The sequence below is a fragment of the Vipera ursinii genome (assembly GCF_947247035.1).
Source record: "Vipera ursinii genome assembly, chromosome: 1".
Taxonomy (NCBI): domain Eukaryota; kingdom Metazoa; phylum Chordata; class Lepidosauria; order Squamata; family Viperidae; genus Vipera; species Vipera ursinii.
Genome location: NC_139512.1, coordinates 255,833,577 through 255,845,888, shown reverse-complemented (window position 1 = coordinate 255,845,888; position 12,312 = coordinate 255,833,577). Strand labels below are relative to the sequence as shown.

Sequence of the window (12,312 nt, the reverse complement as noted above, 5' to 3'; positions counted from 1 at the left end):
TATATCCATGTATTTGTAAGATATTTCACCTCCTTTAATTTTATGTACGGATCTCAAGCAATGTATTTTTTTTATACACTGTACCTACTTTTGTATTGTCTACCATACGTTTATATGACTTAAAATCTCTGTCATCTTTCTGTTCACCCCCCTCTATTCTCTGTTTTTATCAGGATGAACAATTGGTTCTTCATGTAGCTATGAATATAATTGCAGATTAGAACTTCTTCTGTATCTTAGTAGCTATCTGTTGATAAAATATTTGAGAGTAAAGCTGAATTTTGAAAGAGCTAGGTGCTTGCATTCCAATCATAACATTGGTTCAGCTTGTTTTCATCACACTAGATGCCAATTAAGATACTGATTTCATAATTATAATTTAGCACATTAGAATTGATAATAAATGTTGTCTCACCAAAGCTAAATAATTATTACATAGGAACACAGTTCTTTCTGTTGATGTATTAATCCAGAAGTTTGCAAATAATGTATTATTCAGGATTTTTTAAAAAAACAACCATTGTAGCAATTTGCTTTGTTTCCTACCACTTACGGAATTCTTTATGAATCAGAATATTGGAATGGTTGTTTTTTTAAACTATTTCTATCTCTGCCTTATCAAATGCACAAAGGCTATACATGCACTAGGAGATGAATGCTTTTGTCAGTTACTTCCTGCTTCAAAAGAGTGGGGCATAGTCCTGTCATTTTACTGCTAGTTTTGCTCATTAACCATTTTCTCTTGATATAATTAGTACTATGTTCTCAAATTAGTGAGATGTTTACTTTAATATGTAGTCAATTAAGATTCCAGAGATGCTATGAACTATGAATCTTTGCAACCCAGAGTGAAAATGATTCAGAGAAAGAGACTGGGTTTTATGGAAGAATGACACAATGGAAATAGTTAATGGAAAAGGGAAATGAAGGACAAAGTATTAATGATTGAGGAAATAGCATTCAATGGGGCAAGGGTACTTCAGCAGCAGAATAGTAATTAACAATCCCTGGGAACCATTACTGAAATCTAGAATACACTACCATTTTTACGAAATTCAATGCTCTGAACTACAGTAGTCTTTTTCAATGCCCTATAGGGGGAAAAATAGATCTGAGTTAGTGACTGAGTTTTTGATAAGTGTGATAGGATACTTGTCAGTTCCGCTAGGTAGACCAGACAAGGAAATCAATTACTAAGGAAGGTTAAAACTATTTCATTGAAAATCCCGCAAATCTGATGTTGCTGTACCTCCTTTGCCTTCACATAGGTAAGTGAATTAGGAAGGCATCCGCCTGAATCACTTCTGGATCTTATTTTGTTCTGGACTTTTAAAAGCTTTCTGTCGAACCTCCTACATATCTCTGTCAAGGTCATTTTCCTTACTCTCTAGATAAGTTCATATAGCTTTGGGAGCAGAGAGATCCGCAGAAGAAGAGGGGGGGGGGGGAAAGAAGAACGAAAAGTCACATGAGAGACATGAGAGGGAGAAAATAAAATAAAAATAAAAAAGGAGGCCAAGAAGTCAGTCTTTTAAGGGAAAAAAGGGGGAGCAGAGAAGAGGTGGAACCGATACTTTTTTTTTTTTTTTGCAGTTTCCTCGTTCTTTGAGATTGCTAATACTGGTAAATAGGTAAAGAAGGTGGGGCCCCTGTCAAAAGCTGCTTGGTTAGCAATGGAGCAGTTTTTGGTTAGCAAACCTCTTGAAGCCCAGGCTTCTTAGATTTGGAATTTTACTGGTTCATACAATATGCATTTGTACCCCACTCTGATACCAGCTTATCAGCTGAAGCTGGCTGGTTACTATCTGGTTTGTAAAGCCCAAACCAGCAGAAGCTGTCCTAGGGAATCAGAAGGCTCTGCTTCAAAGATCTAAGGAAATTACATGCTAGAAGAGTTAATTCATTTCCTGGAAAGCTTAGTAATTTCCTTGGGGCTATAACTGCAAGTCCTGCTCAGGGCAGGACTCTGATAGGCCTTGTCTGCTTCAGATCCATTCTGTAAATGAGACCTGAACTCAGGTAGGTCAATGACGTTTCTGTATAGGACAAGCAAAAAAGCTTTCAGAGAGAAGCAATGTTCAATCAACTTTCTCACGTCCATAGTTTCTCATTGATCAGTGATGAGCAAAGTGTTTGACTTCCCACAAGTATAAATCATACTGTAATTCCCAAATGTTGCTCTTTGTCTGACTGCCAACTAGAATTCTGCCAGACACATACTCTGGCATAGATAATAAACTTGATCCTCTGCAGTTTTTGCATTCTTGCTATCTTTTTCATTCTATAGAGAATGGAAGCATTCTTCCAATCATCCAGCACAGATACTGTCTTCATACACATGTTGAACAAGTTGCATGACCATTCTATAGTTGGCTGTGGAATAGCCATGCAACTCATCCATATTTTAATATTGCTCCAGTTACTCTGTCTACGCTTTCAGCCTTAGCATGTTTCAAAATTGTCACAGGATTTATCTGCCTAAAATCTTAAGAAATAGACATGATAGAAATAAAGTTGTTGTTGTTGTTGTTGTTTTTATTATTATTATTTTGAGGGGAGGAGGCTAACATTTGTAGCATTTGTTACAATTTTACTCCTTATCACAGGGGTCTTCAAACTTGGCCCTTTTATGTCTTGTGGACTTCAACTCCCAGAATTCTTCAGCCAGCGTGCCTGGCTACAGAATTCTGGGAGTTGAAGTCCACAAGTCATAAAAGGGCCAAGTATGAAGACCCCCTACCTTATCATGTCACTATCATTCAATTACAACATGTTCCCTCTGAGGTTTCCTCATTTTTATTTCCATTTTTCTAAAGATGCATTATTTTTAAAAAATGGTCTATCTCACATTTAGTACCACTGCTATATCATTCATTAATTTTGGTATTCTTCTATCATAAACAATCAAATCAAACATGCTTTTTATTCTTTATTTATTTTTTATATGCATTCAAAACAAAGAGACCTTTTTTGAGCTGATATCCACCAGTCACCATTCTCCTTCCCTCTTGTATCATCTCTCTCTTTCCCTCTCATCCCCTTCCTACCCAGTTCTTCATGTCATCTAATGGAACAGTTTTCCCCTTGGATCTCATTAATTCAAAATGTTGCATCATTTCCCCCAAACCTTATTAACACTCACCGGAGTGTAACACAAAGCAATCATCAAACTATGGTTTCTTACTTTCATATACACTTGCAACAAGCTTGATGATTGTGGCACACACTTTCTGACATATATTTTTAGCCTTTTTATTCATAATGAAACCCACATTTCTTCACATGCATTCATCAGCTCCAATCCTCAAATATTAGGATGCCGTCCTTAGGTAGAGATTTTCTTATCAAGGTGGACAGTTTTGACTGAATGATCATGCCTCTCAGCTTAAATGTAGCAGTAGTTATTTATGTAGTGTGAGCTAAAAATATTCTTGAGGTTTTTTTTTAAATCCATCTACTTTTCATTTAGCTTAGTTTGCCTCTTAAACACTAAAGTCAAGATTTCTCTGGAAGGAAACATTTAAGAAAAGCCTCTTTCGTAAAGCACAGATAATATTTTAAATGTAATGACAGCCTTTTCAGAAAAGAGGATAATAAATGCATAAGGAAAAGCATACTTTTTTTTTCTAAAAAAATGAGCTTGTATTTCAGCAGCAGCTCATTTTCACCTAATCACCATCCCCATTTTTAAACTAAAGGGAAGAGAAACTAAACTAAATTTCTGTAAGCAAACTCTGAAAGCAATGAAATGAAGCATTTAGAAAAAGGAAAGCTGCTTAATTACTTCCCTCTCTGGTTCCTAGTTTGGCATTTCAAATGCATGGGTACCAGAAGGATGTTGCTGAGTTGAAAGTTATGCCTAGAATCTGAGACAAATTGAAGAGATTGTGCAATTTTTCAGAAGCTTACTTTAGCAGACTTACCCTGGATACTATCTGCTACTAATTGTTTCTATAGTTTCTAATAGAAAAAAAAATTGTAATAGAAATTCCAAAGCGGGCTCTTTCTGCATTTATTCATCGGAGCGTTGTTGAGAAAGACTGTAGGGACAGCAGAGAGAAGAAGAAAAAGAAGTGTATTCTTTGCACCTCCCTTTTATTACAAAAATCTAAGCCTGCATTAGGTGCAGTATAAGTCTTTCTCAGAGGAGGAATCAGAACAACTAAAAGTAACAAAAGCAGATTTTTTTTTTAGAACAGTGATTCCCAATCCAGATGTGTGTACTTCAATTTCCACAGTTCCCAGCAACTGCATGCTAGCTGGGGACCCTGGGAATTCATTTCCACACGTTTGGAAGTTGCCAAGCTTGGGAAATATTATTCTATGACATCTTGAGAAAGTATGAAACAAATTATAGAGTTTTGGTGGTGGCATCCATTCAAGAATGTTTAAAAAACAGAAATGGGAAATTACATTTCCTCTAGCAAAAAATTTATCCCACAAACAAGGCTCAGTGCTAGAAGGTAAATAAGACCCCAATTCTTAAAAGAGACCCAAGAGAATCTGAGAAATTCAGTTGAATTTATAATATGGATAAAATGGTAGAAACAATAATCAAACAAAAACTAAGCATATAAACTTGCTGAAGGAAAATCTGCATGAATTCCATGAAAATAAGATTTGCCTTATGAATCTTCTGGGAGGGATAGTTAGGAGATTAATTAGGGATAGAGATTTTTCTCAATGGAAAAAAAGTAAGAACTCCCTAAAGGAACTTAGTCAGGACTAGGGCTTTTTTACTTCTTAATTTGTATTTTTTTTCAGTTTATTAATAAATTATCTTGATCTAGTAGTAAGTATTAGGGACACGATGGCTCAGTGGATTAAGACGCTGAGCTTGTCGATCAGATGGTCGGCAGTTTGGCAGGTTGAATCCCGAGTGCCGCGTAGCAGAGTGAGTGCCTGTTACTCATCCCAGCTTCTGCCAACCTAGCAGTTCGAAAGCATGTAAAAAATGCAAGTAGAAAAATAGGGACCACTACCGTGGGAAGGTAACAGCATTCCGTGTACTTTTGGCATCTAGTCATGCCGGCCACATGACCACGGAGATGTCCTCGGACAAGTGCTGGCTCTTCGGCTTTGAAACGGAGATGAGCACCGGCCCCTAGAGTCGGAAACGACTAGCACACATGTGCGGGGGAATCTTTACCTTTATCTTTAGTAGTAAGTAGAGAGCAGGCTAAATTTGCAGATGATACCAGATCATTCACATGGTAAAAATGATTGTGAAGAATTCTGAACAGAACAGAGTAGAACAGAATAGAGTAGCTTTATTTGGCCAAGTGTGATTAGATAAGTAAGAAATTTGTCTCCAGTGCATAAGTTCTCAATGTGCATACGAACAACAAAGTAACATCATAATAATGATAATAAGAGAAGGTAATAGAAAAGATGAGAAGGATAATGGTAAATGGTCAACTTAATGTATTTCTTAAGCTTCTGATGGTTAGATTTGCGGATGTGCCAATCCAATGTGCCACAGCTATGAAAAATACAAATGCTGGAGATCAATATGAAAGGGATTGAAAATAAAACTGCAAATATTGCCATGCCTTTACTGAAATTTTTGGAATGACCACATCTAGAAAATTATTGCATGTGTCACCCCATATGAGAAGAAATAGTACACCCCAGAAGTATAGAAAGCAATCAGAATTATTGAATTATTGTTTTATGAGAAAAGTCTAGAACATTTTGTATCTAGATGAGCAAAAAGGCAACTAACATGATCAAGATTTGTAAGATCATGCACAGCATGGAGAAAGTAGATAGAGATGTACATAGGGTAAGATATGATAGTAAAAATGGTGGTAGAAATAGTGGAAATGTTGCAGTAATATCTGACAATGACTTTGTTATCTACAGATGATCTTCTTCTGCTTTTTCTCTTTTGAAAGAGATACCTTGAAACCACCATTTAAGGATACCCATAATGTTGATGTTGGTGTCACAGTTTCATTGTTAGAGCAGTGGTGTCAATGAAGGCATCAGAACAGGAAACATAGCAAACTTCACCCTTTAGTACTACAGCTGCTGAACACTGATTCAAAGAGACATTTTAGTCATATATATAATATTCGTATCCAATTTGGATTTAATAATCCTAGATTTAATAAACCTTCTGCATTCACTTAAAACATCATTACAAAAACAGTAACAATACAATTTTACAAAGTTATTCGTTGAATATGGGTTGAATATCATTTATAAATTGAATGCTTTATTTTAACTGATTTTTTAAAAAAAATCTGGTGCCCCAGGAACATAACTTTCTCTATCTAGCATGGTTGTGTCATAGGGGATGGAATAAGTGTAAACACATAATATAATATCAATAACAATTCTTTTCAAGAAGATACAGTTGGATCCTCACACAGAGCATTTACAATATCTGTAACTCAGATATATGTTCTGGGTGTATGTAATTCCATTACTCAGAAATATCTTTTTTTTCCTCTTCTTTTCTACAGCTTTCAGAAGTCAGAACACAACTGGGAAGAAGTGTCTATGTATCCTTTCTGTTTCTGGGTACCTTTTTAACACATCACTGCTGAAAACTTTTAAGCACTGAAGATCGGCAGACATAAATTTTGCCTTGAATATTCGTGGTCAAAAACTAGATGTACCAGATCTTTTGGATGAGCAAAAGGATAAAAAGGTTAGTGATACTTTGAAAGCCTACAGTTTCAATATTTTGTATTTCTGTTTATAATTTGCCTATGCGTTCATGTACTGTATGCTTTAATATTTTCTGAGCTACAGAAAAGAAAACCTAGCAGAATTTGCTTTTTCTTATTCTGGAATATTTGTGGAGGTGCATTTCCTGCTGTAAGTGCATCAGTAATTTATTTTTATTTGATCTGCTTCTTTCATAACCTAAGATTGATCATATTTTATAGGGAATTCTGGCCCGCACTTAGGAAAAAAATGGCTAATGCTCATACTTAATGTGAGCATTTGATAATAGATTAGGAATTGCAGTATTTTTGGTTGGAAATTAATTACTGAAGGAAAAAAAATGGATGCAGTATCAACAGTCTGTGATTGGATCTCCCAGTGCTTTTTTTGAGTATGGAAAAATATTTTGGGATCTGGCATTAAGTATAAAGGGTTTAACTTTTTCCATATTCCACCTTACTTCCTGGATAAATATTTCACCCTATAAAATTGATTTTAAACAAAGGAAGGAAGGAAATTTCTGATTGATTACATGGTAGATCACCATGGCTATTGCTACTTCTGGAGAAAGAAGCTCCACATCAGAAACATATTTTTACTTCTTATCCATCCATCTTTTGCTACTCTCTTGACATAATACTCAAGTACAAGAGATTCAACCCAACCTTTGTTTTTTTACATCATAATTTAACTCTGATACATTTATTTATATACACATTCTTGGGTTTTAATAGTAATTAAGTGGAAACTCAAAGCAAATGTGACCGTGCTGGATCTGCTCCTGTTTAAAATATTTTATAATTCTTACAAATCAGCAAGATCAGCAGAGGTAAAGTAGCAAATAAGGGAAAGGCAGTAAATGAAAAGATGGAAGGTTCATAATGGAATATAATCTCCTAGACTGGGTGCACAGGAAAGCAGTGGTGTGGTACCAGAGCCATTCTTTAGTCCATACATAGTCATTTATTGGTCCTGGTACAAACAAACTTACAAACTTACATCTTGAAATATTTTCTTATGTTACAAGATATACAAATTGTGCAGGAGTTATTTATGCATTTTGCATACTGCTTTGTTTTATTTAAATTGTGGGGGGGAAACCCAAAAAGAAAAAAAAGTACTGAAAACTGATGATACACTAACACATTTAGGTAAACAAGAACAATGAACATATGTTGATATAGTCAATAAAAAGCTTGGCCTTCCCTCTGCTATGATCAGATAAATCAGGGGTCTTCAAACTTGGCCCTTTTATGACTTGTGGACTTCAACTCCCAGAATTCCTCAGCCAGTCCCGCTAGCTGAGGAATTCTGGGAGTTGAAGTCCACGAGTCATAAAAGGGCCAGGTTTGAAGACCCTTATGATAAATGAAGTGTAGGTCTGCACACTTCATACTCTAGTCTATTATAGAGGGCTGACAGATGATCTCTGATTTATTTCAGAGTTTAATTCTTCCATCCTGATCACTTGGGTGTTAGAACATATTCAGTTTACACTCTCTATAATCAGAATCATCTGATTCGGCACTGCAGGAACTGTGCTCCCTTTCTCTAAAGTTACTTTGACTGTTTCTCTGAAAGAAGATTTTGAGAAACAAAAGCAAGCTTAGAGGGGTGTTTTCTGATTATTTCCCCACTTTTGTGCGTATATGAAGCACGGTGGCTTCCCATGCACACATCTGCAGGGACAGCTGGGAGCAGCTCACAAAAGCAGCTGGGAAAAATGTGGTTGCTTTATTGATTGAAAAGATAAGTACCTCCTATGCAGTCTAGAGCTTTGCATAGACATTCTTTAGGAGGATTTGCACAATTTTGAGAACAGTAGATAATGCCTCTTCTGTTAAATGTTGTCCAAAGCATTTGCCAACGGATGAAGTGGATGTAAGAAAAACTCAGCTCTCTTAACAAATACTATTTTTATTTCTTTTTAAAGTAGAGTTGAAGAAAGCACATCCTCAATTTATTTTATAATTTGGTTGTGTGAACATCTCAGGTATATTGGAAAGGCTTGACCCTGAACGGGAGTCAATTGGATTGAGAATTGAGAGTAAGTTCCATTATTGAATTGGCACCTGTAGGATTACTAAGCACACATTTATTATCAGTCATTGAACTACCTCTGCTGAAAAAGCACTGTGTATGAATGGTCTGCAAGATCTGATAGTAGGGTTTGGAACTGCAGTCAAACATAAGCAGTTTAACCTACTGGTTATACAGTTTAACATAATTCTAGTTGTATCCCTTCTACTATATAAATCACTACTTCTGTTTATAGTTCATGAGCAATGAAAACGTCATCTCTGCTTTTTAAGGATACTATTAATTTTTATAAGAAAGAGAGCTGACAATGTGGAATACTGTAGACATTAGAAGCTAAACAAAGACTAGGAAATCTTGGGTTGGAAAGTCTTCTGAATTGAACATGTGCGGCTTTTCTTTTGTAGTGTTCCCTTTGTTTGGGGAGGAGTCCTGCTAGAAGTGCACTTTGAAAACATCAGGTGTGGAATAGCAATCAGATTATGATTTCTTTAAAAAAAATTTATACACGTCTGTAAGGTTGGATTAATTAATAAAGCAGGACTCAAGTTAATAATAATCTCTACTTTTGTTGCAAAGGACACCACAAATATCTCTGAGTACTGAGTACAGGTAGTCCTTGACTTACAACAGTTCACTTAGCGAACGTTCAAAGTTACAACACCACTGGAAAAAAATGACTGATGACCATTTTTCACTTATTACCATTGTGGCATCACCATAGTCCCATGATCAAAATTCAGATGCTTGGCCACTGACTCATATTTATGACAGTTGCAATGTTCTGGGTTCATGTCATTACCATTTGTGACCTTCTAACAAGCAAAGGCAATGGGGAAGCCAGATTCACTTAACAACCATGTTACTAATTTAACAACTGCAGTGATTCAGTCAACAACTGTGGCAAGAAAGGTCGTAAAATGGAGCAATAGCACTTAGACTTATATACCACTTCATAGTGCTTTACAGCCCTTTCTAAGTGGTTTACAGAGTCAGCATTTTATCCCCAACAATCTGGGTCCTCGTTTTACCGACTTCAGATGAAGGCTGAGTCAGTCTTCAGGGCAGTCAGCAGAAGTAGCCTGCAGTACTGCATTCTAACCACTGCACCACCATGGCAAAGCTCACTTACAAATGTGTCACTTAGCAACAGAAATTTTGGGCTCAATTGTTGTCATAAGTCAAGGGCTACCTGTATTATGTAAGACTCATGGAAGAAATCACTTGATAATACTACGAAACAGCATTATAGCTGAGTTATATGGAGATACATGTTTAAATCATGTTATCTGAAACACATGTTTACTAGCTGTACCACATTATACATAAATCTGCATGATGATTGCAAGAACCCATTTGTATATATAGTGGTCTACACACGTACACATACTCACACACATTTTCATATTCATATTCATATATATAGTCTGGAATTACATATACCAGGGAAGAAATTTCAGACTTTGTAGAGGTTTATGTGTATATAAAACAATATGCATCACTGTGTAATGTAATGTCAGATGTAGAGTAGACTAGAGTAGAACAGAACAGAATAGAACAGGACTTAATCCCAAACTATAATTTATTGGGAACAAATTTCAATAGGCCTTTTGTTCACACATTAAACCCTCTCTTCTGTTATAGCTACTGTGAGGAAATTAAAATATTTGGTATGCATTTTAATTATTATTTTGCTATGTCCACCAGCTAAATATGCTATGATAAATAATCCATGGTTGGGAGTTCACTTGGCCTAGTTAAGCTTATTTTTTCTGACATATAAACTTTTCTTTACATTGTCTTGTAGCAAGACATCCTTTAAAATATGATAAGCCACCTAAGAAGACAATGCATGCCCAATGAGATTCCTGCACATTTTAAATATTTTTTTATAATGTGAAAAGAGTAATACATGAGTACATTATTAATAAAAGACAGAAATAAAGATGCTTTCATGTTCAGTTCAAATCTTCCTGATTACATGGACATAATCATATAGCTTTCATGGACATAATCATGGAGCTTTCTTGGCAGAGTTATAGACATATCCTGAGGCTTTAAGGTAGCATGGAAGTCAAAACTCACGTCTCCAAAAAAGCAGTATCAAATTATATCTGTAATTCTGACAAGAAACCTACATAATCATAAGGTAATCAATTATACAGACATAATTTGATGGTACTTTCTCTTTACCTTATCTTATAGCCTTGGGATTCCATAGTGATCTCTTATTCAAAGGCTAATTAGGAACAACCCCATCTGCACTGTGTCTTGTATAGAAAAGATATCTGAATACTTGCTTCTACAGATCAGCAATGAATTCAATAGCCAACATATATTCTTTAAAAAAAAAGCATTACAACAATTTACAGGATAATGTCCACTTCAAAAATCCTCAAAGCTGTAGTGTGTAAAACAAAGTACCTCAACAAGTACAAAATAAAATAAAGTTTATTTAGCAGCATTCGACACAGAAATAAAACTAATTGTACAGATGAATAGAAAAGTGATTTTTGGTCATGTAAAGCCTTTGATGTAAGCGTGACAGAGGAAACCTATCATTGATCTCAAAGGGCCATCTTTGAATAAAGAAATTAGAAATCCTGGATTAAATAGGTTAAATTGGAATTGATTAGGAGATTAACAATGGTGGAGACCCACACCAAACATTGACACATTTCTATTCGTTTTGTCAACAGTGATGCTGCGTTCTTTTCCTATTGCTTGAAATGCTTAAAAATGTTTTTTTCTTCTAATTGCAACAGCTTTTTTACACTAATTTTATTAAATTTACAATTAAAAGGTAAAAAAATAATGCAAACTTTAAAAATAAAAGGAAAATGGAGAAAATGCACAGAAAAAACAGCAAAGAAAGAAATAAGAATGTAGTAAAGGAAAAGAAAAGAAATACAGTATATAAAGAAATGATTTCCCCTTCATCACAACTTTAAACAATTTTAGTAACTGTAACTTCTTTTAAAATGTAACAAAAGATCTCTTCTTCCTCTATCTCATGTCTTATCTATAAACAAATTCTTAAAGCCTCATCATTTTGGTCCTGGTCAGCAAAAGTCCACTAAGAGTTACCAAAGATAGCAACATATCTATTTTAATCTTGATCAATTAAATCAGCCTTGTATTCCTTCCTTTTATTTTTAACATTCTTGATCTTTAGTCATTTCAAATGATGTGCTGGAAATTGATTAAATTGATTTCCTTATGTAAAATGTTGATCCAAATAGCTAATAGCTAAAAAGCAATTAACAAGCAATTTCCAAAAGTGATTAGAAAAAGAAGTATGCCAATCCAGTATCCATAAAGGTGCTGAATGTGGGTTGAACGAAGATGGCTTTCTCTCTGGCTGGTTTAGTGCTCTGGCTTTCCCAGACCACTAAACACACTAAAGACCACTGTCTTACAGTCTCCTTACATGGAGCAACTGTCTGGAATACTTGTAGGTGATGTCAAGACCTCTCCTTGTCCAGAGTGGAATTATCAAAATGGAGTCTACTCACTGCTTCGTCATTCAACTGCATCTTCGTCTCTGCTTTTGCTAGTGCCGTCTTCAGTTCATATTTTTTCCCCAGAAGTATAGAA

The 12,312-nt window shown here is 35.4% G+C and overlaps 1 protein-coding gene across 1 annotated transcript in view; it reads left to right on the top strand.

The window, feature by feature from the left end:
* Positions 1 to 12,312, top strand: part of HS3ST5 (heparan sulfate-glucosamine 3-sulfotransferase 5) — a 159,338-nt gene that overhangs the window by 33,281 nt on the left and 113,745 nt on the right. Inside the window, exon 2 of the mRNA XM_083349802.1 lies at positions 6,471 to 6,658. The gene's annotated coding sequence lies outside the window, so the exon portion shown is untranslated. The remainder of the gene's footprint in view (positions 1 to 6,470; positions 6,659 to 12,312) is intronic.